At 41.9% G+C, this 24,018-nt stretch overlaps 1 pseudogene; it reads right to left on the bottom strand.

Moving 5' to 3' along the window:
* Positions 1 to 12,776: 12,776 nt before the first annotated feature.
* Positions 12,777 to 23,480, bottom strand: LOC148478205 (zinc finger protein 862-like; annotated as a pseudogene).
* Positions 23,481 to 24,018: the final 538 nt, after the last annotated feature.

The raw sequence follows: 24,018 nt of genomic DNA, 5'->3' as shown, positions 1-24,018 counted from the left end.
ACAGCATACGTCCAAATAGTTGTCTAGATACCACAATCCCCAATATACACAAGTAAATCACATGATATCCACACAGAGGGAGTGTTCCTCAGACCACAGAAGGTCCCACCCAAATTCTTATACCCAGAGGACATACAGGTATCTATATCGTACATGAGGACCATGATATATATGGAAATGTGATCTATATTTTTTCCATATATATTTTTCAAAATTTGTAGAATTTCCCGCTAAGCTTTCAAACAGTGGGGGTTTATTCAGACCCGCTCGCGAGTGCAGGACGCTCGCAAGCGGGTCGATGTTACCCCACTGCGCATGCGCACGATGGAGGGAGCTCCGTCGTGCGCATGCGCGAGACCCGGCGAGCGATGGGCTATCCTTCACTCCGGGTCTCGCACCAAAGGGGGCGTGCTGTCGATGTTAATTGACAGCACGCCTCCTTTGGTGGGCATGCCGGGGGCGTGCCTGCCAGACGGAGGCGTTCCCATGAGAACGCCTACCGTCTGAAGCCGGCCCCACTGATAGAGCCAAAATCACTCCAGGGCTTGCGGCAGTGAGACCCTACCGCAGGGTCTCCGTAGCAAGCCCGATGGTCTTGATGTCTTGACCATCATCATGGACGCTAGCATATGCTGTGGGTGGTCACCCACAGCTATGCGAGTGGCCAGGAGGCTGCTCCATTTTCATGGAGGAGGGCCCTGATTCAGAGCGAGCGCTCTGGTCAGAGCGTTCGGCTCTGAATCAGGCCCAGTATCTTCACATGGATACCATAGCAATTGCGTAGACAGTCTCACTGTGCATCTCCTCATATATATTTAGTTCCACCATGTAACTGAGACCTTGTGGAATCATCGTTCTTAGACGTAATATCCAGTATGCGTCACGTCTACATAGAGTGTTATATCTGTCTCCTCCCCTCTTGGTGGGCCTTATATGGTCTATTGCCTTAATTGAGATCTTATTTTTGTTTCCCCCTGACAATTTGCAACATGTCTATATAATGTATGTGTTTTGAGCTTTTTTATTATGTTCTTATGGTGCTCCATGAATCTCACATGTAAAGGTCTGGTGGTGCGACCTACATACTGAATACCGCACCCACATTCAATCACGTATATAACAAATGATGTTCTAAAATTGAGGAATTCCTCTATCGCAAAACATTCACCCGATATATGTGATTTGAAATTCGTAGTTCTCCTCTCAGTAAATATTAACTTGTGGTACATTGATTTTTTTCTGAATCTAAAGAATCCTGATGGTTTAGCCAATTAAGACACTTCTCTTGTTTCATCTCTGATCTTTTGAAATGGCTCAGAGCTAGTTTTAATTTTAGAGTTTCTGATTTCTAAAAATTACTGATCTTCCTGCTACAATAGAGGGTCCAATATGAGCGTCAAACTTCAATAGTGGGATATTTTTCTTAATAATCCATACGCATATGAATTACATGTGGTTACAAATGCCAATGTTCTATCTTGTCCCTTCTTCCTTTTATTACTATCCTCCAGCATGCTGTTTCTATCCAACCTATTTCTCTGTACGACTTTTCAAGAACAGATTCTGGATAGCCCTGTTCCAAAAAAGACGCATATAGGGTTGATGCCTATTTTTCAAAGTCCTCTGGTCGGGAACAGTTCCTTTTTTCCTTTTTACTCTAAGGAACTCTCCCCTTGGGGATATTTTCCTTCAAAATTTTGAGGTGGTTGCTTCCATAGTTGAGGTACCTATTTTGATCTACCTCTTTGATATACAGTATGTCTGGGTAATGATGTTACCTTCTTCCCTCACTGACAATGCTATATCCAGGTAATTAATAGAAACTGAACTAATGGTGTTGGTGAACCACAATCCAAAGGAATTGTGATTAAAACTATCCAAAAGCGATCCAAGTGAACACACATCCCCATCCCAAATGAAAAAAAGGTCACCTATGTACCTGCCATAGAGAACCAGGGGGTAAATTTACTAAAGTTCGATTTTGTTTTCTGTTCGATTTTGCATTCGATTTTGGTTTGATTTTTTATGAAAGGATTTACTAAAGGCCAAATCGACTGTCAAATCGAACAGAAAAAGGAATTTGAAATGAAATCGAATTTCTGAAAAACATCAATTTTTTTTCACTTCGAGGACAATAGGATTCCTTCATTTACTAACATTTGATTTGTAAATCGAATGAAAAATTAACTCAAACTCGAACTGCAAATCCCCAAATGAATAGAAGAACTTCATGCATTTGTTTTCAGCATGAGCAGTTCGATTAGAAACTGATACTTGAATACATACATCAGATGCAGGGATCCCCTGTCTGGGCTCACTAGCAGTCAGGAGTAATGTTTCAGCTGGTGAACCCAGTGATAGGGTTTCCCTGGCTGTGACATTACCCCCCCAACCCACTAGAAAGGGTCCAGTGTTGGTTATAGAAATTACAGGGGAACCCTACGCATTTTTTCCCCTGTAATTCCAGAACCAGGACCGGATTAGAGCCCAGTGGTGAAAACCACTGATGTATACAAATACAGATCTTTGTTCATTTGACCACTAATCCCAGTAACAAGTGTGTCCCTAACCCTCAGTCACCACCTGTCAGCTGTCCATATTGTATATAGACATGATGTTGTAAAAAGTGTTGTGTAAAATAAAACTAATTTGTTTTCCATGGAAAAATTACATCTCTCTGAGAACAGCCAGAGGGCCTGAATCAGAGGTGTACCCAGGAGCGCTACATATTCTGCGACTGTGCATATGCCTCTGCATACTATTTCCCTGCTGTACATTAGTGCTGGTTGTGCTAAGTACAGGGGGAACCCTACGCAGTTTTTTTCCTGGACTTACACAACCAGGACTGGCTATGAAAGTCCGGGGCTGGTTGTCTATTTAGGGGGGGACCTCATGTCATTTTTTTTAACATTAACATTTACTTCTCACTGATGTATGCATGTATCTGTGTGAAAACATAATGCTCATGCTGAAAATGAAAGCATGAAGCAGTTCTATTCATTTGGGGATTTGCAGTTCGATTTGGACATGAACATGCAAAATCAAAAAGCAAATCCCTTTTTAAACTGAAACAAGATCGAACTCAAGTTGAAAATCAAAAGCAAAATCCATTAATAGTAAATTTGAGATTTGCTAAGGGATTTTGCTGTTCGAGTTCAATTCGATCTCAGGCGATTCAGAGATTCATAAAAATGAATCTCAAATCAAACCATAGTAAATATACCCCCAGGTCCCCCCAAGACTGCGACCCCACACATGTAGATCTTCAAACCTTCCCATGTATAGGTTCGCGAAGCTCAGGGTGAACCTAGTCCCCATGGCAGTCACAAGTGTTTGTAAATAAAATCGTGAATCAAAAGGTAAAATATTTGTTTTAAAATAAAATTAATTGATGCCAAAACAAAATTCTGTAATTCTGTATCATACATTAGATAGTTTTCCTATTTTTTCTTATGTACTGTATGTACAATTTTTACCTTAGAGATGTTGTGCGACGTGCCACATAATGCAACATAGACTTTTCATGCAGACCAGAGAATTGGAATAGATAGTGTCAATTGTTTCAATGTCCAAAAAAAAGTGATAACTTGCAATTTGTCTCTAATGTAACTAAGTACTGACACACACAGAGACATTCAGGGAACAGTACTTTGCAGAGAAGGCTGGCACTGTACCTGGAAAGTGGGGATACCTCACTCTATTTCTCATATGTAATTATTTTAGTTATGCCACATGCCATTTGCAGAGGGGATGGGTACTGATGCAGTCTGAATCCCAATGCAGGCATTCCAACAGGGTTAGAATACTGACACTTGTTTGTCAGTATTCTAACCCCCCCCCCTCTCCCTACCCTAACCCTCCCTCCCCGATGCCTGACCCTAACCTCCCCCCTGGTGCCTAAACCTAACCTTCCCCTCCCCACACCCTAAACCTAACCCTCCCCCTTAGTGCCTAGCCCTAACCTTCCCCCTAATGCCTAACCTTAAACCCTAACAGTAACCCCCCCAACCCTGCTATTTACCTTCGGGATTACGGCTGTTGGGGTGCCTGCATCGGGATTCTGAGCACCTGAGAAACCCTGCAGAAGGGATATTGACTGCATCCCATTGCCGAGTTTAACTGCTGCCATCTAGTGGCCTGTTGTGATCTACTTTGTTACTTTATACTATAATAATTGATTATCAAGATGCATAATAGGGGAGATTTTTCAAAACCTCTAAAAAGGACAGCGTAAAAGTTGCCAATAGCCACCAATCAGCTTCTACTTATTATTTTGTGCTTGATACATGATAGCTAGAATTTATTTGGTTACTATGGGCAACTTCTCTTTAGAAGGTTTGATATACAGGTATGTCCCCATAGGACTTGTACTGGGCCACCGGGTAGCTGGGAAAATTTCCAGTGGGCTCCACTGATTCGTAGCCATGCCCTCTATCATGGGAGGGTCCTACGGCACTAAAGCAGGGGGCAGGATTAATTTGGCCTGGCAGCTACTGGAGCACTGCTCTACTAAGTAAATCCTATGATACTCTACAAAGGGATCAGAGGAGCATTATCTCTGATTGGAGGAGCCCATCACATGCTCCTCTAATCTGTGGAGATCTGCAGCAGCACAGTCCAATGGGAGTGATTCATTGTGAGGCTGTGTCTGCTGCTCTGCTGGCTGCTTGAGGCTGTGACTTCTTGTGAGGAAAGCTGCCCCCGTGATGTGATGCTCTGCAGACCCCATGTCAGGTGCAGCTCCTACCTATGATATGTTGCTCTGCAGACCCCATATCAGGTGCAGCCCCTACCTATGATGTGATGTTCTGCAGATCACAAAGCAGGTGCAGCTCCTCCTATGATGTGATGCTCTGCAGACCCCATATCAGGTGCAGCTCCCCAATGATGTGATGCTCTGCAGCCTCGATATCAGGTGCAGTCTTCCTATGATGTGATGCTCTGCAGATGCAGGCTCAGTGAGGGGAGTGGGGTCACACATGCACAGAGAGCACGTAGCTAGCATCAGGTCTCATCCTCTTGCCCATGGCTGCCCATTCCTCCCCCTGTCTACTGTGTACAAAGCCCGGGAGGGGTCATCACCTACTGGAGGAGGACAAGACTGTGCTAACCTGTCACAGGTACAGCCCAAAGACCCCTGCCCCGCTCTCGCAACCGCCCTGCATTGTGGTGGCCATGTGGAAAAAGAACTTCTCCAAGCTGCTGGAGAATGTCGACAGGTCAGGTAAGTCTTTTGTAAGTCTTTTGTGGGGAGCTGGGGCAATAATTAATGTGTTTTATTTTATTGTTTTACTGTGGGGGCCAATGTGTTTTATTTTTTTTTATGTGGCAGCCAATGTGTTGTTTTTCTTCCTGTGGGGACCATTGTGTTTATTTTTTTTTCTATTGGGGCCAGTATGTTTTATTTTCTTTTACTATGCGGATCAATGTGTTTTGTTTTTTCCTGTGGGTCCATTGTTTTGGGGGTTTTTTCCCTGTGGGGTCTAATATATGTGTGTTTTTTTTCACATGGGAACCAATGTGTGTATTTTTTTCCGTGGTGGCCATTGTGCATGTTTTTTGCTCCTAGGGGCCAATATGTGTGTTTTTTGCCTGTGGGAACCAATGTGTGTATGTGGTGTTCCTTGGCAATTTTGTTCGATGTGCTGTGAGTTAAAAAAGGTTGAAAACCACTGCACATCACTTTTTCCACATTTTGTTATGTTACAGCTTTACTCCAAAGTGGAATAAATTAATTTTTCTCCTCAAAATTCTACACACAATATCCCATAATGACAATGTATAAAAAGTGTTTTAGAGATTTTTGCAAATTTAATAAAAAAACAACAACTAAGAAATCACATGTACATAAGTATTCACAACCTTTGCTCAATTCTTTGTTGATGCACCTTTGGCAGCAATTACAGCCTCAAGTCTTTTTGAATATGATGCCACAAGCTTGGCACACCAATGTTTGGGCAGTTTTGCCCATTCCTCTTGGCAGCACCTCTCAAGCTCCATCAGGTTGGATGGGAAGTGTCAGTGCACAACCATTTTCAGATCTTTCCAGAGATGTTCAATCAGATTCAAGTCTGGGCCACTCAAGGACATTCACAGAGTTGTCCTGAAGCCACTCCTTTGATATCTTGTCTGTGTGCTTAGGGTTGTTGTCCTGCTGAAAGATGAACCGACGCCCCAGTCTGAGGTCAAGAGTGCTCTGGATCAGATTTTCATCCAGGATGTCTCTGTACATTGCTGCATTCATCTTTCCCTCTATCCTGACTTATCTCCCAGTTCCTGCCAATGAAAAACATCCCCACAACATGATGCTGCCACCACCTTGCTTCACTGTAGGGATGGTATTGGCCTGTTGATGAGTGGTGCCTAGTTTCCTCCAAACATAATGCCTGGCATTCACGCTAAAGAGTTCAATCTTTGTCTCATCAGACCAGAAAATTTTGTTTCTCATGGTCCGAGAGTCATTTAGGTGCATTTTGGCAAAATCCAGGCAGGCTGCCATGTGCTTTTTACTAAAGAGTGGCTTCCATCTGGCCACTCTATCATACAGGCCTGATTGGTGGGTTGCTGCAGAGATGGTTGTCCTTCTGGAAGGTTCTCCCCTCTCCACAGAGGAATGCTGTAGCTCTGACAGAGTTACCATCGGGTTCTTGGTCACCTTCCTGACTAGGGCCCTTCTCCCCCGATCACTCAGTTAAGACAGCCAGCCAACTCTAGGAAGAGTCCTGGTGATTCTGAACTTCTTCCATTTACAGATGATGGAGGCCACAGTGCTCATTGGGACCTTCAAAGGAGCAGATATTTTTCTGTACCGTTCCAGAGATTTGTGCCTCGAGACAACCCTGTTCCAGAGGCCTACAGACGATTCCTTGGGCTTCATGCTTGGTTTGTGCTCTGACATGCACTGTCAAGTGTGGGACTTTATATAGACAGGTGTATGCCTTTCAAAATCATGTCCAATCAACTGAATTTACCACAGGTAGACTCCAATTAAGCTGTAGGAACATCTCAAGGATGATCAGTGGAAGCAGGATGCCCGAGCTCAATTTTGAGCTTCATAGCAAAGGATGTGAATACTTATGTACATGTGATTTCTTATTTTTTAAATTTTTTATTAAATTTGCAAAATTCTCAAAAAAACTTTTTACACCTTGTCATTATGGGGTATTGTGTGTAGAATTTTGAAGACAAAAATGAATTTATTCCATTTTGGAAAAAGGCTGTAACAAAACAAAATGTGGAAAAAGTGACGCGCTGTGAATACTTTCCGGATGCACTGTATATACAACTACAGATCTCTGTTCATTTGACCACTGGTCCCAATACCCTCAGTCTCCACCTGTCAGCTGTCCATTTTGTATACAGACATGATGTTGTGTAAAAAAAAATCTAATTTGTTTTCCATGGAAGAGGGCCCAGATAGAGGGCTTGAAACAGAGGTGTACCCACGAGCGCTACATACTCTGCGACTTTGTGCATATGCCTCTACATACTATTTCCCTGCTGTACATTGGTGCAGCCGAATGTGCAAGGACTGAGATGGCCACCCTCAGCATCTGTGCACGCATTAATACTGATTGGTGCGTCCTTAGATGCCACCATTGGTCTCACCATAGAAACTTGCTCCAGCCCTGACCATGGCCTCCTATGCCTCCGGCTGTACTTCTGTGAATGCGCCTGCTTGCATTGACACTCTCATAACACTTCTATAATACACCCATCGAATGGACCATTTTTGTGTGCATTTCTAGCCACCACCCAGTCACCGCCCAGGAATGCCCATCACTTTTCCATCTTGATCGCAACAGCGCCTTTGGGGCATATTCAACTAGGTGCAAGTTTTTTTGAGCGCTCAAGTTTTTTTTTGTTTTTGAGCACCCCCAGCAGGTACATATTTCCTTACATCCTTATTTTAAGGAAAATCTGTTAGGACTTGTTTCTGGACCCTGCAGCACCCCCTCACCCCTTGCAAAGACTAACTGAGCAATTGCAATTTTCCAGTTAGCTAAATTAGTCCAAAAATTATTGACCTTCAGGCAGTGCTGTCCTCCTCCTCCGCTTCTCTGGTATGCCATAGGTGCCACGGGTGCAGCTGCTATGGGGCCCAGAGCTGAGGGGGAGCCATCTTTATTGTCAAAGTTACATGTGGAATATAAATTTTTCACCAAAGGGTGGCCCTTACAAACCCTTGCTATGTGGCCCTCAAATACCTAGTTTTGCAGTCTTCCCTCTGAAGTCTGTAGAGTGTGCGAGTGATTTCTGTGTATGTGAGACTCCTGTCAGTGTTTGACCCCGTGTGTGACCCCCTGTCAGTTGTGTGTGACTCCCCTGTCATGTGTGTGACCCTGTGACCATGTCCAGTGTGCATAAACTCAGGGCTTGATTCAGAGATATATGTAATGCCGATATTTACACAGTTCGAGTAATTGTTTGCCATTGCAAATGCTTGTAAACAACACTGTGCGCGCACAGTGATCATTTTGCGATTGCGCTCGCACAGAGAATTAATTCACAAAGTGAGTGACAAGTAGTTAGTGTTTGGCAGAGGTAACTATGGTGGTTAGGTAAATGCAGGCATCTGACCATTTAAACATGTCAGGAGAGGCTGGTCAGACCTGACCTACAAGCTGCATGGCTGGCCGATCTGTGTCGATGTTACAGATGTTTACGCTGTTGCACATTATCGGGCGGATATGAGACGGCAGCAGTGGGCATCCCTATGTTTGGGTAAACTTTGGAAACTGCATATTTTAGTAGCTGCATTTTCAGCTACTAACATGACCCCTTCCACCAGGTACAAAATACTCTGCTCCTGTTCTTCCCACCTAATTTATGATTGCAGCCACCTGTGGTGAAACACCTGTCTCATCAATTACCTAGTTCACGACAGATGACTGCAATCCTACATTAGGTGGGAAGTCCAGGAGCAGAGCATCTTGTGCCTGGTAGAAGGGGTCACGTTGGAGGGTAGGCATTTTGTGCAAAATTGCAGCTGCAATTATTAGCGCACATCTCTGAACAGGCCCTCAGTGTGCTGTGCAGTCACCTCAAGACGTCCGTGCAGCAGCCATGCACAGTAAAGACCAAAGCAGCCGGAATAGGTGAGTTTATTATTTATTTTCTTCCCTCCTGGAATTTTGCCCGTAAAAAACACTGCAATCAATTTTTTTAATGGATACGGTGGGTATCAGTGTGGTACCCCAGACCTGGGTGTACGCACTCATGTTGGGTCCTATATAAAATGTATAAATACAGTGTGCACTGTACTTTATATGGAAACAGTTACCCATATACACTACCATTCAAAAGTTTGGGGTCACTTAGAAATTACCTAATTTTTGAAAGAAAAGCACTGTTTTTTTCAATGAAGATAACATTAAATTAATCAAAAATACACTCTATACATTGTTAAGATGGTAAATGACTATACTAGCTGCAAAGATCTGGTTTTTAAAGGAATATCTACATAGGTGTATAGAGGCCCATTTCCAGCAACTATTACTCCAGTGTTCTAATGGTACATTGTGTTTGCTAAGCGCGGTAGAAGACTAATGGATGATTAGAAAACCCTTGAAAACCCTAGTACAATTATGTTAGCACAGCTGAAAATGGGTTTGTTCATTAGAGAAGCTATAAAACTGGCCTTCCTTTGAGCTAGTTGAGTATCTGGAGCTTCACTTTTGTGGGTTCGATTATACTCTCCAAATGGCCAGAAAATGAGAACTTTCATGTGAAACTCAACAGTCTACTCTTGTTCGTAGAAATGAAGGCTATTCCATGCGAGAAATGGCCAAGAAACTGAACATTTCCTACAACGGTGTGTACTACTCCCTTCAGGGAACAACACAAACAGGCTCTAACCAGAGGAGAAAGAGACGTGGGTGGCCCCGGTGCTCAACTGTGCAAGAAGACAAGTACATTAGAGTCTCTAGTTTGAGAAATAGATGCCTCACAAGTCCTCAACTGGCAGCTTCATTAAATGGTACCCGCAAAACGCCAGTGTCAACGTCTACAGTGAAGAGGCGACTCCAGGATGCTGGCCTTCTTGGCAGAGTGGCAAAGAAAAAGCCATATCTCAGACTGGCCAATAAAAGGAAAAGATTAATATTGGCAAAAGAACACAGACATTGGACAGAGGAAGATTGGAAAAAAGTGTTATGGACAGACGAATCGAAGTTTGAGGTGTTTGGATCACACAGAAGAACATTTGTGAAAAAATTGGGTATCACATCGGGAGTGCACATACCTGCGTAAATCCAAATTGGTCACGAGGTCCACTTAATTTTTTGCCGGCAAAACCTTGCAGCCAATTAGAGATGCTCCTTTGTGCGTACACACTAATACCCCTTTCAGACATACAAACAGGGAAAATTCCTGCTCATACCCGGGAATTTCTATTGTGCTAATTCCAGGGTATTTGGTCAAGATCCCCCTTTCACACTACAGCGTCTACCCTGGAAATTCCCAGGTAGACCCCTTGCAGACATAAGCCGGCCTCTCCTCTGCCCTTCCTAGCCTATCCGCTTTTCGGCTGCCGCTGATGATGTCATCATCATGCAGCAGGCAGCCGACCAATCACTGCAGCCATTTTATTTTAATAAATATTAAATTAATTATATCTGCCCTGGTGGCCCAGCGGGAGTGCGGGCGGCCCGCTGTGGCAGAGACCCCGCCAGCGCTGGGTCTCCGGCGTCCGGCTGGGGTTCTTTGTACAGAGCCACCGGCGCGGGGGGTGGTGAGCAGCAGCGCTGAGCATCGTATAGGCATATCTGGGCGTATCTCGAACTGCATCCATCTCTGTAATGGCATATGCACCTGTTGTATGATTAGAGAGCAGTATTATACAGTATGTGCCATGCTGCAGAGCTGGGCATATCTGGAACTGCATCCATCTCTCTTAATGGCATATGCACCAGCTGTATGGGTAGAGAACAGTAGTATACAGTATGTGCCAGGTTGCAGAGCTGGGTGTATCTCGCACTGCGTCCATCTCTGTATCGGCATATGACCAGCTGTATGGATAGAGAACAGTAGTATACAGTATGTGTCAGGTTGCAGAGCTGGGCATATCTCGCACTGCGTCCTTCTCTGAAACGGCATATGCACCAGTTGTATGTCTAGAGAGCAGTAGTATACAGTATGTGCCATGCTGAAGCCAGGAGAAAACATTAGTACAGTATACAGTATTTGCCTAGTTTATTGCAGAACTATCCACTAGGGCAGTGATATACTGTGTAACAGGTTGGCTAAAGGTGCCTACACACTTATTATTTTATCCGATTGGCCAATTCCGATGCATCGGAATGACAGATCGTGTAAAATATGCCCAAATCATGAGTCCCCACTCACGATCACGATGCGATGTGCATCCCCGCTGGTCGTACATCGCATCGTCACATCTGCCATGCTGTAGGGCAGATCTGCCAATTTGGGACACAATGCACTGGAAAAAGTCTGGATGCATGATAGATCGTTTGTAAATTGGACACTTTAAATTAGGGGTGAGCGGGTTCGGTTTTACTCGGATCTTTAAACGGCATTTTATTGGCTATCGACTATCATGTGTTTTGGGTAGCCAATATAATAAATCCGAATTTGCGGTAAAGTGGCGATAAGAACCGAGTAAATCCGAGCCTGCACATCCCTACTTTAAACACCAAATCGTGTGCAGAGCTGCCGGGGAAGAGTTTCAAGGGAAATTGTACACATCGTAGGATCGTGTGCAGATTGCCAAGTGTGTAGGCACCTTAAGGGCTGCACATGGGGATACTGTGATAAAGATGATGCTATGTCCTTTTAGTATAATGTGGACCAATGATAAATGTGAAACTGGCCTTATTTGAAAAGTAAATTTTATTATTTATATACTATACTATGGCATTTCTTTAATGGCTGACCACTCCTCTCTGGTCAGATGACCACACCCCTTAGTGGACTTTGCAACAACCTCCGCTTGCTCTTTCTTCGGCCATCAATAGCGATCCTCTTCAATCCACTTTAAAAACATAATTTCAACTACCATCAAATCTTTCTCATTATCATCCTTGTTGAACAACGGTGCATCTGTCCCAGATAGAATGTTTGGTCATAATACACTGCATATATATTTGACTAAGAAATGCTTTTTTGTACTTCATAAATGTTTTAATCTGACAGGCATTCTGCGGCAAATCTTACTTCTCTTACTTCTATGGCCCCTTGAGCTCATCTTTATCTAGCATATCTAGGCCCAATGACACATCACTATCTGATGTAATTTTCCAATAATTTTCTAGCACTGGTTTGACTTGCTTTCAGCCTTCATTTTTATTGTCCGAGTACATTCAGCAGAAGTTATTACTACTGCAGTTGTATCAACTCGATGACTTGTTTTGGTAGACCGAGTTGATTTTGGTGACAGTTTCTCAAGGAAAAGTTTTTCAAAACTTTGCTCTTTGGGACTCTTCCATAGGCTTCTTCGTGAAAGGGTCACCTGTTCATCCATAGGCCCAGGTTCTCCAGCATAAAGTTCTCTACTGCAGAAGGCGCAACTTGTCCAGCAGAAGTCCCTGAATGATTATCTGCTGTGATTTGGGAGGTTGATGCCAAGCTACAGTATAGATAATGAATGGGTCATCTGTGACATCTCCTTTAGCTTGCTGTAATGCCTCAGGTTTCTTCACTGTCAAATCATGGCATTTCTTATAAATTTGGAACCAGTCTTCTCCTAGTCTGTTGTTGGTGAAAGGAGTACTAATGTTGTGCTCAGTCACATACTTTTTAATGGTGTCCTTCACTTCTTATTCTATTAGTCCGAAACCCCATTTCAACGATTCCTCTAGTTGACTTTCTTCATCTTCTGGAATGACTGGTTTCCTTCCAGCTGTGCCACCTCCTTGTCCTTTCAGATAATAAAATAGCAGGTCCTTTTTCAGGCCATAGTGTCTGGCAACACATCTGCTAACACATAATTTCTAGTATTCTATGAAAAAAACATGCAAACCACAAATTGAAAGAAAAACAAAAAAAATTAAAATAAATCCAATACAGACTTCCAAAGAATCAGAACATTTTGAACAAGAAACTACCTCAATATATTAATTGTCTTTTTAAACACCCAATATCCATATTCCCAAATAAACTACCAGAACCACAACTCAGATAACCAACCTATCATAGACTACTAGAAATTAATTTGTCTAATCACATCTAAAAATTCAAATCAATCTATTTAAGTAATTAAATATAACCATTACAAAATAATAAATACATATCATCTGTCAAAATTCCGTAATCTACGGTACTCAATATATACTCTAGGACTATTATGTTTAAACTAACCTGACAACCAATTACCACATTCCTGATAAATCAGATGTCCATTTTAGTTGCACGCTAATAAACAAACACTCACTTTCCTAGATTTCATTTTAGCTGAAACTAAATATACTGCATCCTCTTCTTTTTTAAACTGGCAAAACCATATTGTATAGATTGCTCGGTAAAAACTCAGCAAGCGACATAAATCAAACATACAATTTTTTATCTAGATCGCACTTTAGTCAAAACAAACACGCAGCATCCTTTTCTTTTTAAACTGGCAACACTACACAGTATCGAACGCCTGTTTAAAACACAAGTGATACAAAATGATACAAACAAACTACCAATTTATTGACAACATGTTTAACCAATAAGGAAACAGTCTCTCATATAAGATAGTGAGAAAGACAGCCAATCAAATTGCCCTGACGAAGATCACCTCCCATTGGAGATCGAAACGCGTTGAACCCGGATTCACACTCCACACAGAGACATACTAATACCCCTTTTACACCAAAATCCCGGGTCTGACCCTGGAAGTTGAACACTGGTCAATCCCGGGTCGCACTCGGCTTCAGACCCCGTTCACACTTCAACTCGACCCGGGTTATTCCCGGGTTTGCCCCGTTCACACTGAACCCGGGTAATCCCTGCTTTTCCCATTGATTTAAAATAAAAAGGCAAAATTTCATATTCCAAACATGTTTTTGGTTTATTTGGTTTTAAAGTTTTTGTTTTTTTCACTTTAACCATGTGCATATATTGTGTTTTTTAATAGAACAGTTTTAACACATTCTTATTTTGTTGAAAAAGTATAAAAAAAAGTATAAAACATATGTCAAACATCGTATGCCCAGTATAAAAGAAAAGTGCCAATCCGTGCGGGGAAAACAATATACTATAAAAGTTATAAAAAAATGAAAAGTGCCTTCACACAATAAACATTATAATTTTAGCCACACAACATAAAAAAAAAACTAAAATAGAACATGTACCGATTGGTACAACGATAAAATATTTAAAATGGCCATGTTTACGGCAATTGCCTATACACTGTATACTGTGGTGACTCTTGGTTTGTTTGTGTTGTGTTAGGGTTAGTGCTAGGGTTGTAATAATTGGGTCCCATATTGCACTGCCCAAATCTGTGTTCTGGGTACACTGGGGCCTGTGGTAATGCCTGTGTTTGGTTTGGATAGCCACGACCAAATGTGCGCTCAAAAAACAACATCTGTCTCTCTTGCATATCCATTAATTGCATCATAAATGACTGTTGCATTTCCCTTTCGGACTCTAGAAACCAATCCAATCTAGCATCCTCCTGCCTCTGAATATCGGCATCCAATTCGCGGAGATGCTCCACGATCACAGAAGTCATCGCTCTAGCCGCTTGCTCCGACCTGTTGAGCTTCTTCTTTTTGGGTGGCACATTGTAGACTGCAAAGGGGAAAAACAAAAACAAAAATATAATATGCACTGAGCCGACGTAAAGATAGCAGTGGTGTTTGCGTACATGTGCTTGTGGCCTTCTATCTACCTGCATGCTAGCAGCACTCTGCAACAGTTACCCTTTGGATTTAAGTGAATGTAGTGTGTGTGTGTGTAATGTGGGTGTTTTTATTTTTTAAAATACTTACTATTAGCGCGTAGCGGAGGGTCTTTTTAGGGGGCGCAGTCTCTGAGCTTGTCTCAACTACCTAATCTATGGTGGAAGCTATACTGTCAGCATTCACAGATGAATCCATCCTGTCAGCATTCACAGATGAATCCATCCCACTACCTTCTCCAAGTTCATCGGTCAGTAGGAGCTGTGATGTTGGTCTGCTTCGCGAGGACGGCAGGGTAACCTGTGTAGCCGGTACCTCTTGACTATCCTCCTGCTGGCTGGAGCAGGATGGCGCAATTGAGGACAGTGTTATGGGGTTTGAAAGCGCTGTATTTCCAAAAGCGCTGTAGCACAATTGGTAATGCACCCATTCCTTGCGGCCTGCACCACTTTTGTTGCGGTTATGATCGTGCACTTTAGTGAACTGCTTACGCAAGGCCGTCAATTTATTGACCACTTGCTGCTGCCTGCGTTTTATCCCTCGGGACTCCAGCATCTTGGCTATATTGTGGTACACTACTGCATCTTTCACTGTGCCGGTCATCTGGCGTTCAATTTCTTCCTCCGCCCTGATGAGCAGTAGCTCTCGGATATCGGCATCAGTCCAGTAAGATGCAGCACACATGCTGCTGTAGCAACAGGCTGTGGGTCAGGCTGCTGTTATGGCTGTGTTTCAGCCTGCGTTTGGAGCTGCTGGTCAGGCTGTGGTACAGGCTGCAGTTCTGACTGTGGCAGCCTGTGTATCAGCCTGCATTTTGTGGGAGTTGGTCAGGCTGTGGTTCAGGCTGTGTGCAGGAGGTTAGGCAGGCAAGTAATGGCTGCATGTGTATCTCTCTGCAGGGCCCTGACAAATGACATCATCTGCCAGTGCCCCAGAAGCTCCAATCAGCTAATAGCAGAATGTAGCCGGGTAAAATAATCCGGGTAGCACCCGTTCACACTGCCACATGACACGGGAACAACCCGTGTTCAACCCTGCTCTCAATCCGAGTAAGATTCCCGGGTAAATCAACCCGGGAAATTTTTCTGGGAGCCGTTCACACAGAACATCGACCCGGGTCGACACGGCAATACCCCGGGTTATTCGGTTGGTGTAAAAGGGGTATAATTCTCCCCAGGAGAACCCATCCGGCATTGAGCTCAGCTGAGCTACAGGGACACCGGGGAGCACCACCAACTAACACAGTGCGGAGGAACTTGAAAATCTTTATCTCGGAGGAGCATACCAGCACAGCTGAGGCATCCAACAGCCCCCGTACACTATACTTGCCTACATGCCGGAGGCATCTTTAACATCAGGCGACCGCCTCACTGGGCTAAGGTAAGAGCCAGTGCGTCAGTGTATCCCCTCGATACAACGCAGGCTCACACCTAAAAGATTTTATACTGCAATATTGTCACCATATTAAAGACAGGAGCCTTTATGCAAGGATCATTTTTAGGACATTATAAGACTTTATACATCCCGTGCCAAAAAGGAAAAAAAGTGAACTGTATCTTACTAACCAAAGACCACACACAATTTATTCTGCCACAATATTTCCTGTTATTTGTTATGCAGATTTTTTTATGTGAATAGATATAGGATTTATTTATTACTAATATATGCATTCATTTATTATTGTTTAAATCACACTATATGGAATTATTTCTTTTTATCTAAATTGTTTGTTTCAATATGTCAGAATAAATAACTTATCCATATACATCCCTCTTGTGGCCAATCTCACAGCATACCCACTAACCACAATATTAGTGACTTATCCATTCTATATCCACCTAAAAGTATAAGTTCTTTATATATTTGCACCAGCAAAACCATATTTTCTCTCTATAGTATATTCCTGTGTCCTTGGAAAAAGACACAACTCATTGCTGGCAGCACTATATAGAGAAAAATACCATTCCACACTACACACATATAAAGGGAGAGACTGCAGTAAAAACTCTCAAACTACTTAGGACTACTCACCATACTATCTGAATATTACCTCAAGTTTGTGAACACCCGCATTTTTTAAAAAAGTTCCCTTTTCTCCCAGGAAATGTTACTTTTTGCTTGGAGTATGGCTGACATACCGTGGTACCCACACAAAAAGTTGGGTTTCTACAAATGAACTTGAAACAAAGAAACAGAAATTTGAAGTTGATGAAACAAAAAGGGTGAGAGCAGAAAAGTCAAACAATTGATAGATGGCGCTAATATCTCACAGCAGATAGAGAATAAAAATGTTTTTAATTGTATAATATGCACATATAATAAATATAATAAATTATCCCTAAGTGGGATTCCTAAAAAGAAATACAATCCTAAAAAACATAATGTACAGAATAACAATAATGCATATAGATATCGATAAGGCAGCCGGTGGATAGTGATCTCCAGTCCCCTATAATAAAGGGTGCCAAAGTCCTTTTCCAAATCAGATGATAAGAAACTGTGCACAATGGTAACTCTGCATGCAATAGTATAATGGATGATGTTCCCAGTGGTTGTAACACTGTGTTACAGACAAGCCACAAATTCACAGTAATGGCAACACTTGTGTCGGACCACAGTACCTATGAGCTGAACTTCAAGTGAAAGAAGTGCTGGTAACAGAGCAGTACTGGAGCAACATTGTGTATAAAGGCTCAACAGTACTCACAATCCTCTAATGGTACGAGCCACTCCGGCAGTGATCAATCTACAGCCTCCGTGGCTGCCAACAGTGCCTCTCAGAGATGGAAAACGAAGCGAATAACCCAACAAGGTCTCCTGCTCTCTGAACCGCTCCAGCGGTTAACAGTATGTGGCGTCAGTGGCTGCTGTAACTTCCTCCGGAGATAGAATTGGGACTGACCCCTTCTCAGCACTGATAATCTCATGGTACAAATCAGCTGCCTCCCTCACGTGTATCCCGGCAGACCGCTGTATATGAACCAGCGATGTTGCTGCTGGAGAGGGGAAAAGGCAGGCAAATTTCTTGTACTGCAACAAACAATGGGGGATGGAGTCACACCACCTGCAAGCACAACCGTGCCCTCAACGCGTTTCTCCGCACTAGGCGGCTTTTTCAAGAGGCGGATGTGTTCAGAGGGTCAATCTTAACCCAACCTTATAGTGCTGCCAAGCAAAGAATTCAGGTGAATTTAAATAATCAATTAGAACAAACACCACTACTCCCTTCAAATCTAATGATATCACCAATAGGGAGGAAAACAGAGACAATTAAGCAAGATTAAATTCATTGTTCATATTCACCCAAACTTAATGAAGTAATAAAATACAATCCATTACAGCACATAAATTAATGATTAATAATTACAATGCAAAATATATATGTATTAATGGACAATATATTAATAAAAAATATAAAAATAAAATATAAAAATATATAAGTAATCACAAATATGAACAAACAAGAACTTGATGTGTTATATTACCTAAGTGATTCCAAAATAGGGAACAGAGAAACAACCTCAATAAACAAAAAAAAGGAGAAAAGGCTAAAGTACACCATATATACTCTATATACTAGGAGAGGATTTAATGGAAAGAACAGAAAAAGAAAGAGGGAGAACCTCCCAATAGTTTCTAAATGAATTCAAGGTCAATTGTTTCATTCAATCCTTGTGGCTTTAATGATTGAAGTTTCAATATCCAAGATGCCTCTTGGCGACATAATGTTCTAAATCTGTCGCCACCCCGATTGGTAATAGGTATGTGTTCTAACCCAGAACAAACTTCTGGTATGTGGTATGTGTTCTCAAACCAGAAGGATCACTTTCATGGCTTTCCAAGAAATGCCTGGGAACACTATGGTTTGCACACTTATTAAGAATATTCCTCCTGTGTTCCATGAATCTAAACTTTAAATATCTCACGGTGCGCCCCACATAATATATATTGCAAGAACAATATAACAAATAAACAACAAAGTCTGTATTGCAGTTGATAAATGCATCTATTTTAAATTCTTTCTTAGATTGGCTGGAAAATACAGTTTTATTTGCTACATGTAAGCATGTGGTGCATTTATTATGATTATATCTATAAAAGCCACAGATGTTTAAACCTGTAATAGTTCTCTGTCTAACTGCAGATTTTTGATTCTGGGGATTATTATAGAAGCTAGGAGCCAGTATACTTCTCAAATTATTCGCCTTCCTAAACACAACCATCGGTTTCTCTTCCAAACACTGAGCCAGAACCGGATCTGTAAATAGTAACTTGTGATTCTTCTTCATTATGCTGGTGATTTTGTTAGCTGAAACATTATATTTGGAAGTGAATCTGGGACCAGGCCCAAAGCCCCCCCACTGTTTAGATTTGGAACTGAGTCTATTATCAATGACAGCATCTAACATAGGACCTCATTCAGAGCCGGACGCTATTTGCGCTCGCTCGTTCAGAAAAAAGGGGTGGCTATTCAAATGAACCGTTCGCTCTTTGCGGTCTGTTCACACCTCTAGGTCTGAACGAGCGAACCGAACATGCGGTCGTTTTTTTGTAAAACTACGCCCCCTGGCCGCTCGCATCCTACGTCATGTCCGCTATTTATTAGATTAATCGAGTACATCGACCAGCGTATGAACTGCTCGCTATTCTTGTGGTTGGTTTTTCCTACTGCAATCTTGCGAGCAGTTCTGACTATAAAATAACCCAGTGATGTGGTCAATGACGCTGCTGTATTAATTATGCACACCCATAAAACGCCCGTTTTGACCTTTAAGCACGCCTGCGTTCGGATCTCCACTCCCCGTTTTCAAGCACCTTCCCCTGTTACCACCCACATACGCCCCCTCCTGTCACTCAAATTAGCAGGCATTCGCTATTTAGCGAACAAACGATTTTCGGCCGCACTGACTGGTTCGTGCATGCGTATTACGATCCGTACGCATGCGCAGTTGTGCAAACATCGCTCGGAACGAACGAGCGGCCGCTTATGAGCGGCTCTGAATCAGGCCCATAGTCTCATTGCTAATCTCAGAGTTACCTATATTGCTCAACTCAATATTAGTACTATGTCCCACAGGGATATCACTGGATAGCTGTGTGAGAACTAAACCATCCCCACCTTTCTTAGATTGTCTACCTCTCAAAATGTTTAGTCTATCTAATGCTTTAGAATAATCCAAGGCTTCATCAGGCACCTCAGAGGGATAGCACTTAGTTTTAAATTCTTGAATCAATTCAGTGGCCTAATAAACAGAGTAAAAACAAGGTAGTCCACACAATGTATAAGACTGCGAGATGCTGGCATCAACATAATTCCAGATTTTTTATTTTAAATTATTGCTGCTTTTAAAAATAAAGGTAGACTCTCCGGATCACACCGAGGACTGCATCTTGCTTGTTATTACATTTTCCCCATAGGGGGAGAACAGGAGAGTCTGCTAATAAACATAAAGGATGGGAGCAGGAGTCCCAGCTTTGATCACTTTGCTTAGATCATTCGTAGTATGTAGATGGGTAGTTTTTATAGGAATCCGGGGAAAGGGTATCCAGTTGGACTACAGCAGATTATAAAAGTGAAGGAAAAAAAATATATAATTTTTATATTTTATTAGATAAATGAGGATTTATTCTATTAAAGTTTATTTACAAATTGTGTGTTATTTATTTACTACTTTGGTATTATAGGCAGTAATCTTAGAGATTCATGTCCATTATATTGGAACCAGTGGAGTGACTAATTGGACACTTCTGGGGTCCCAATAATGGATTACTCCACTGCCTGGCTTTCAGTATAGCCAGTACATCCCATACATCAGGGCTTGACAAATTTTTCTAAAATCTAGGAGCCAGACCACCTCCCAAAAAAAAAAACATAACTGAAACCTTATACAAGGTAAAGCAACATAACGAAAACAGAACAAGCATTACAAAGTAGTGGCCATCACTAACCTATTTATGGTGTTTGTGCCCATGTACATGCCGTGTTCCTTTCGAGTTGAAGCACCACTTGTCTACAGACTTGTCTGGATTGAAATCTTCAGTGGATGGACCGTTCATGTTAACTATCATCAGATGACCTATACCTTCATCTTGCAGTGATGATCTTAGCTATTTGCGCTCGCTCGTTCAGAAAAAGGGGCCGGCTATTTAAATTGAGCGCTCTCTCTTTGCGGTCTGTTGACGCCTCTATGTCTGAGAGAGCGAACGAAATATGCGCTCGCTATTTTGTAAAAACGTCCCCTGGCCGCTCGCATCCTACGTCATCTCCGCTATTTATTTGATTAATCGAGTACATCGAAAGGCATCTGAACTGCTCGCAGTGCTTGTGGTTGGATTTTTCTAACGCAATCACGCGAACAGTTCAGGCTAAGAAACAACCAAGTGACGTGGTCGATGACGCTGTTTTGTTAATTATGCACACCCTTAAAACGCCCGTTTTGACCTTTTGGCACGCCTGCGTTCGGATCACCACTCCCCGTTTTCAAGCACCTTCCCCTGTTACCACCCACAAACGCCTCATTCTGTCACTCAAATTAGCAGGCATTCGCTATTTTGCGAGCACACAATTTCCGACCACAATGAATCGTTTGCGCATGCGTATTACAACCCATACGCATGCGCAGTTGTGCGAACATCGCTCGGAGCGAACGAGCAGCCCCTTACGAGCGGCTCTGAATCAGGCCCTGAATCCTCACAGGACACTATGAAAACTGGCAACACAGAAACAATGCACAACAATCTTCCCAGAATCGGAAATCTCTCTCCATGAGTTAGTGCTAACTGGAGAAGTTCACTCAGTTTTTTCCCTTTGCCAAGAACTTTGAAGTCATACCACTCATTAAGTAGACTTGATTCACAGAAACCATCTTTATCTGTTGGCAACAATTTTTTAAAATGAAGTGCTAGTTTTGTTATTTCAAGAACACCATAACTTTCCAAGCTGCTTTCAGTTGGCCATGTGAATGTATCGAAAATTGTAGTGAATTTCTCAATTTCTTGCTTGGTGAGGAATCTCTCTTTTAAATATTTTACGGTATTTTCAATTAAATTTTCTTTGTCTGTTTGGACAGAAGATGATGCCAAACTACTTATACCATGCAGCGGCACGTCTTCATACTTCCCAGTTAAAGTAGTATCATTCAGGAATTTTTCTTCATATACTCCATTGGAAGATTTAAGTGATTGCGGTGATGAGATTGTGGTTTTTACATGCATCTCGACTGTGCTCAGGAAAAGCTCTTCCCTTTGAAACAACATTGAAATATTTTTGTGTAACACCAGTTAGTCCAATATAAAGTGCAACATGTGCAAAAACTTGTAATCAGTGAGTTTTTTCAACAAACCTTTTGCAACTGATGAAGCGGTATCATTTTGTGCTGCCACACTTTCCAGGTGAATGGTAATACACTTCCAATCTGTAACAAGTGCTGAGACAGCACACACTTTGCTTGCAACCCATCGAATATTATGCAAGTATTGAAACTTTCTAATATTGATTTCCAGGTTTTTGGATACTACTTTCAATTCTCGCATTCTTTTTGGAGATTGCTGATAGAAATTAAATAGCATCTTCAAGGTCCAGCATGTACATCGCATTTTTGACCGAAGATAGAACACTCAAGTTTAATCTATGTGCAATACAATGGACACCAATAACATGATCCACTTTTTGCTTAATTTTCTGTACAAGGCCATTTTCTGCACCAATCATTTTTGCTGCACCATCAGTGTCAATACCAATTAGTTGATTGTTGTACACTGATTGCAGAAGTCCTAGTTTACATAGTTCCTTCTCCATGGTGTTTAAGTAGCTTTCTGCTGTTGCATTTTCAAGAGGTACAACTGACAAAAATGTGTCACGTACAGCTTTGTTCTTGATGTACCTCACATAGATTATTAAATCTTCAACATCAGCATTATCAGTTGATCCATCAAGTAGTATAGTAACATATTTAGCTTCTTTTAATTCAGAAATCAAATTATCTCTTATAACAGCTGCAATGGACGAGATAAATTCTTTACATCTTTAATCATTGGCATAATTCATTTGTTGTTTCAACCCCCAATTTTCTTGTCAATTTCAGTAAACCTTCAAAGTCAGAAAAGGGCTTGTTATTTTCGCAATTTAGTAGGCCACATTAAAAAGAACTTTTAAATTATTAAACATCTTTTCGTTCATTTTCTTTATGCATGCAGCCCAAGGGGTAGCTTCTGGAGCAAGTTGCACATCTTGAGCTTTTACAAACTTCTGATGCTGATAAGATTTTTGATGATTTTGAAAGCTGTCAAGCTTGAATGACCCTGTATAACCTTGTACAATCTTTGAGGAACATATATTACATTTTGCAATACCAGTGGTCTGATCATAGACCAGCCATTGAAGTTCCTTACACCATTCCAGTTTGAATTTTCTTCTTGTCATGACTTGAAGATGAACTATAGCAGAGGTCCTAATTGATCCGTTTTCAGAACAACTTGTTGATGTTGATGCATTAATTTCTTCGTCACAGCTGGTGGTACATATGGACCTTTCTTCTCTTCAGTAGACTCTGAGTCTACCTCAGTAGGCTTTGTAAAAAAATGTTTTGGATTTTCTTGAATAGCAGTATTTGTTACACGTGAGTTACGCTTCATTTTACAGTTGAGATGCAGTAAACACTAAAAAAAAAAAAAAAAAAATCCATACATATAACTGATCTATACAGAAAAATTATGTTAAAAAATATAAAAGTGTAAGAAGGTGTTTTGTGAAAATAAATTGTTTACCCCAATGTAAATGACAAGATCACTCCTGGGAAGATCTAGATGTGCAGCAGACGGTCGTAGTTGCTCAGTTCCTAAGGGGGCTGTTCAGCAGGAGAGACTCTTCTTTGGATGGAGTGTGCAGCAGTCGGCAGACGGTGGTCACGTAGTGTGCAGCTGACGGTGGTTACAGCTGTGAAAGGTTTACCTGTTTTTAAAAAACACAATGGGTCAAAAATTATTTAGTCATCTATTCAGTGAGTAACATGTGAAAGACTGAAGGAAAGGGAATTTAGTACTCACCCAATGTAAATGACGGGATCACTCCTGGGAAGATCTAGATGTGCAGCAGAAGTTCGGTGTTGCACAGTTCCTGAGGGGGCTGTTCAGCAGGAGAGATGCTTCTTTTGGATGGAGTGTGCAGCAGTCG

Source organism: Taudactylus pleione, unplaced genomic scaffold, assembly GCF_031769625.1.
Source record: "Taudactylus pleione unplaced genomic scaffold, aTauple2 ptg000671l, whole genome shotgun sequence".
Taxonomy (NCBI): Eukaryota; Metazoa; Chordata; class Amphibia; order Anura; family Myobatrachidae; genus Taudactylus; species Taudactylus pleione.
The sequence above is the reverse complement of the archived record's forward strand: the minus strand, read 5'-3'. Positions and strand labels throughout refer to the sequence as shown.